This window comes from Nematolebias whitei, chromosome 20, assembly GCF_014905685.2.
Source record: "Nematolebias whitei isolate Nwh7 chromosome 20, NemWhi1, whole genome shotgun sequence".
Classification (NCBI taxonomy): Eukaryota; Metazoa; Chordata; class Actinopteri; order Cyprinodontiformes; family Rivulidae; genus Nematolebias; species Nematolebias whitei.
Window position 1 is genome coordinate 10,334,099 of NC_056517.1, and position 5,952 is coordinate 10,340,050.

The window sequence follows — 5,952 nt, forward strand, 5'->3', positions numbered from 1 at the left end:
CTGGATGTAACAAAGACTTCTATTCACTGCAGCCTCATACCAATATGCAGCACAGAAAACAGCATAACTTGGCTTTGCCCTGACCCAACAAGGAAGATGACCCCTACCCCCACACACCCCTCAGCCTCGGATTCCCTCCTGTTTAGTTATTAGCTCTTTAAAGGATGGCTCTAACATTAATAAATGAGGTTTGTTGTACAAATATGATGTGAGAAAATAGTTCAGTTCCGGGGGTGGGTAGAGAACAGTAAAAAGAGGTGAGTTAAAATAAACTCAAACAGTGTCAAAAGCCAGGGAATAAAAGTGAGGTTTTCGTCTTTTTCTTTAATCAAGGTCTTTTTATGAACTTTTTGGGGATTTTTTTTTTCTTACTTTTTACACAAACACAACAGAACAGAGAACAAGAGAAAGAAAAAACCCTCCCGCCCCTCCCCACCCACACCGGAACAGTCGCACATATACAAATGTCTTTATACAGGCATCGACATATTTTGAATATACGACACAAAAGGCGGCCAACTGTCCCAGAATCTCTCCACAGAACCCCTGAGGGTGCATCTAATTTTTCCAAATGGATATGGTAAATGAAATCCAATCAGTATGTGCGTAATGAATTAATATAATATACAAGTTTCACTTTTTGAATGGAATTACTGAAATAAATCAACTTTATCATGATATTCTAATTTTATGACCAGCACCTGTATGTACCTCCACTTCTCCATCCATGTTGTGCATCCATGGGCAACTAAATGGTGGTGGAGAGGGAGGGGAGTGCAAATCCAAGCACTCGCCAGGTCTAAATCTCAGATATTAAGGTAAGAGAAATGTGTGTTTGTTTGCCCTGCACTGTAGTCCACTTCCTGCTTGTGGAGCGGTGCCCGGTCTGCTTGCATTCACACTCTACTCGAACCGCTCTAGTTTTCTTCTAGCAGACCAAGACCTAGGTTTTTACGGTGCAGTCACACCAGCCCTGTTGTCCCGAACTCTAGCCCGTTTGCCTAAGAAGTCCGGTTCATTTGGGGAGGTGTGAACACGCCATCGAACTCTGTCAAGGAACAAAAGAGCAAAATCTGGCCCGGTCTAAAACCTAGGTTTCGGACCGATAGAAGGAAACTCGAGCGCGGTTCGAGTACAGTGTGAATGTAAGCAGACCGGGCACCACTCCACAAGCAGGAAGAGGACTACAACGCAGGGCAAACAAACACACATTTCTCTTACCTCATATGTAGCTGTCAGCTGCCTTGTGCGAAAAACAACATTCTCCATGATCTTGGATGGTTCGAACAGGTTGGCTCGACTTCACAGTGCAGTGTGAATGCAAACGCACCAGCTCAAATGTAAACAAAATGCTATGAATATTGGTCCCCAACCTAACTGAGTCTACCGGAATATCAGGTGTGAAAACAACCTTAGACGGGCCAGAGTTCACCTTTTAGTTCCGTGACAGAGTTTGATGGCGCATTCACACCTCCCCAAATGAACCAGACTTCCTAGGCAAATGGGCTAGAGTTCGGGACAACAGGGCTGGTGTGAAATATTTGCACAAGCCAAAACAAAAAAAAAAAATCCCTTGCAGTGATTGGGGGATCATTTTTAGTTTGTAAGTTGAAAATTCAGGCAGCACAGAGGCACAGTTGGTAGAGCTGCTGTCTCTCAGGGAGTAGGTTACCCTGGTATAAAATCCTGGTCCGGGGGCCTTTCTGGGAGGAGTATGTATATATGTTATACTGATTGGTAACTCTAAATTGTCCCTAGGTGAGAATGAGAGGGTGAATGGTTGTTTATCTCGTTTGTCTCTATGTGTCCCTGTGATGGACTGGAGACCTGTTCAGGGTGTCTCCCGCCTCTCGCACAGTAACTGCTGGACATGGACAAGAGTGACCCCCGCGACCCAAAAAGGAAGAAGAGGGTAAAAGATAATGGATAATAATGCATGGAAAATTCTGCTCTGTCCACTCCTGTGCATGACTCCAAACTGAGAGGGGCCCCTAAAGCAGATCCAGGAACAGCACTGAAGGTCTCAGAGGAACAGGGACCCATCCTGAGGCACTTTCACTAAACAGTTCATGAAAATGGCAGCAAAGGCCAACCTATTCTTCAGCTCTGACAGTAACTGTAAAAGTACAACCAATGGAAGAACCCTCAAACTTCCAGGTCTGTGGCAGAAGAGACTGAAGGTTCTGTTGGAGACATATTACTCTTTTTTACTAGCTTGTTTACTTTGTTCTCATGTACCAAACATTTTGCTGTAAACTTGAAAACAGAACTTAGGAAATGAACCAAAATTATTACATTTTCAGCTCCATCTATACAGTTTCCCACCAAATTTGCATATTCCTCTTATTGGTATTTCCATTAAACATGAATACTGTTTTAAGAAACTTCTTCTGGGCAACAAAAAAGTGACTGGAGGAAAGTAGAGTGTTTTCACAGGGGCAGACCCTCTGAGAGGTCCACTGAGCTGCTGGGGCCTCTGCAGTTCTTGTTATGCAAATGAAGGACTGCATGCATGATGGGGCACTCCTGTAACTGTTGGTTACTCAGGAACAATGAAGGCCGTACAGTCTTCTCCCATCTCTGTTACACACATGTGGTCTGACCAAATGCTTTGGACTGAAGGATGGCAATAATGAAGGGTGTGGAGGTATTTATGAGTTTCTATGAAACTAAAAACATCCGTCCATCCAAACATCCATCTATCCATCCCTCCATCCATCCATCCATCAATTCAAGGTACTGTCATTCGCATCACATTTATGTTCTTCACTACTGTATTCATGCCCATCATATTAATCTGTTCACCAAAGACTCATGTTCGGGCTGCTGTTTTTATGCCCTATTGTTTTACATTATTAGTGTTTAGCATATCTTGTATACTCATATTTTTTATTCAATATATTTTTGGGTGTAACTGGGACCTTGAATACACAATTTCATTCCACATAAAGTTCCCATCAAGTTCAAGTCAACTTTATTGTTGTTTGTTGAACGAAATTATCTACTCAGGGTCCCAGTTACACCCAAAAATACCAAAATATAAAGTATAAAAAGAAACAATAAATAAGGATCAATATATATATACGCTAAACACTAATAATGTAAAACAATAGGGCATAAAAACAGCAGCCCGAACATGAGTCTTTGGTGAACAGATTAATATGATGGGCATGAATACAGTAGTGAAGAACATAAATGTGATGCGAATGACAGTACCTTGAATTGATGGATGGATGGATGGAGGGATGGATAGATGGATGTTTGGATGGACGGATGTTTTTAGTTTCATAGAAACTCATAAATACCTCCACACCCTTCATTATTGCCATCCTTCAGTCCAAAGCATTTGGTCAGACCACATGTGTGTAACAGAGATGGGAGAAGACTGTACGGCCTTCATTGTTCCTGAGTAACCAACAGTTACAGGAGTGCCCCATCATGCATGCAGTCCTTCATTTGCATAACAAGAACTGCAGAGGCCCCAGCAGCTCAGTGGACCTCTCAGAGGGTCTGCCCCTGTGAAAACACTCTACTTTCCTCCAGTCACTTTTTTGTTGCCCAGAAGAAGTTTCTTAAAACAGTATTCATGTTTAATGGAAATACCAATAAGAGGAATATGCAAATTTGGTGGGAAACTGTATAGATGGAGCTGAAAATGTAATAATTTTGGTTCATTTCCTAAGTTCTGTTTTCAAGTTTACAGCAAAATGTTTGGTACATGAGAACAAAGTAAACAAGCTAGTAAAAAAGAGTAATATGTCTCCAACAGAACCTTCAGTCTCTTCTGCCACAGACCTGGAAGTTTGAGGGTTCTTCCATTGGTTGTACTTTTACAGTTACTGTCAGAGCTGAAGAATAGGTTGGCCTTTGCTGCCATTTTCATGAACTGTTTAGTGAAAGTGCCTCAGGATGGGTCCCTGTTCCTCTGAGACCTTCAGTGCTGTTCCTGGATCTGCTTTAGGGGCCCCTCTCAGTTTGGAGTCATGCACAGGAGTGGACAGAGCAGAATTTTCCATGCATTATTATCCATTATCTTTTACCCTCTTCTTCCTTTTTGGGTCGCGGGGGTCACTCTTGTCCATGTCCAGCAGTTACTGTGCGAGAGGCGGGAGACACCCTGAACAGGTCTCCAGTCCATCACAGGGACACATAGAGACAAACGAGATAAACAACCATTCACCCTCTCATTCTCACCTAGGGACAATTTAGAGTTACCAATCAGTATAACATATATACATACTCCTCCCAGAAAGGCCCCCGGACCAGGATTTTATACCAGGGTAACCTACTCCCTGAGAGACAGCAGCTCTACCAACTGTGCCTCTGTGCTGCCTGAATTTTCAACTTACAAACTAAAAATGATCCCCCAATCACTGCAAGGGATTTTTTTTTTTTGTTTTGGCTTGTGCAAATATTTCACACCAGCCCTGTTGTCCCGAACTCTAGCCCATTTGCCTAGGAAGTCTGGTTCATTTGGGGAGGTGTGAATGCGCCATCAAACTCTGTCACGGAACTAAAAGGTGAACTCTGGCCCGTCTAAGGTTGTTTTCACACCTGATATTCCGGTAGACTCAGTTAGGTTGGGGACCAATATTCATAGCATTTTGTTTACATTTGAGCTGGTGCGTTTGCATTCACACTGCACTGTGAAGTCGAGCCAACCTGTTCGAACCATCCAAGATCATGGAGAATGTTGTTTTTCGCACAAGGCAGCTGACAGCTACATATGAGGTAAGAGAAATGTGTGTTTGTTTGCCCTGCGTTGTAGTCCTCTTCCTGCTTGTGGAGTGGTGCCCGGTCTGCTTACATTCACACTGTACTCGAACCGCGCTCGAGTTTCCTTCTATCGGTCCGAAACCTAGGTTTTAGACCGGGCCAGATTTTGCTCTTTTGTTCCTTGACAGAGTTCGATGGCGTGTTCACACCTCCCCAAATGAACCGGACTTCTTAGGCAAACGGGCTAGAGTTCGGGACAACAGGGCTGGTGTGACTGCACCGTAAAAACCTAGGTCTTGGTCTGCTAGAAGAAAACTAGAGCGGTTCGAGTAGAGTGTGAATGCAAGCAGACCGGGCACCGCTCCACAAGCAGGAAGTGGACTACAGTGCAGGGCAAACAAACACACATTTCTCTTACCTTAATATCTGAGATTTAGACCTGGCGAGTGCTTGGATTTGCACTCCCCTCCCTCTCCACCACCATTTAGTTGCCCATGGATGCACAACATGGATGGAGAAGTGGAGGTACATACAGGTGCTGGTCATAAAATTAGAATATCATGATAAAGTTGATTTATTTCAGTAATTCCATTCAAAAAGTGAAACTTGTATATTATATTAATTCATTACGCACATACTGATTGGATTTCATTTACCATATCCATTTGGAAAAATTAGATGCACCCTCAGGGGTTCTGTGGAGAGATTCTGGGACAGTTGGCCGCCTTTTGTGTCGTATATTCAAAATATGTCGATGCCTGTATAAAGACATTTGTATATGTGCGACTGTTCCGGTGTGGGTGGGGAGGGGCGGGAGGGTTTTTTCTTTCTCTTGTTCTCTGTTCTGTTGTGTTTGTGTAAAAAGTAAGAAAAAAAAAATCCCCAAAAAGTTCATAAAAAGACCTTGATTAAAGAAAAAGACGAAAACCTCACTTTTATTCCCTGGCTTTTGACACTGTTTGAGTTTATTTTAACTCACCTCTTTTTACTGTTCTCTACCCACCCCCGGAACTGAACTATTTTCTCACATCATATTTGTACAACAAACCTCATTTATTAATGTTAGAGCCATCCTTTAAAGAGCTAATAACTAAACAGGAGGGAATCCGAGGCTGAGGGGTGTGTGGGGGTAGGGGTCATCTTCCTTGTTGGGTCAGGGCAAAGCCAAGTTATGCTGTTTTCTGTGCTGCATATTGGTATGAGGCTGCAGTGAATAGAAGTCTTTGTTACATCCAG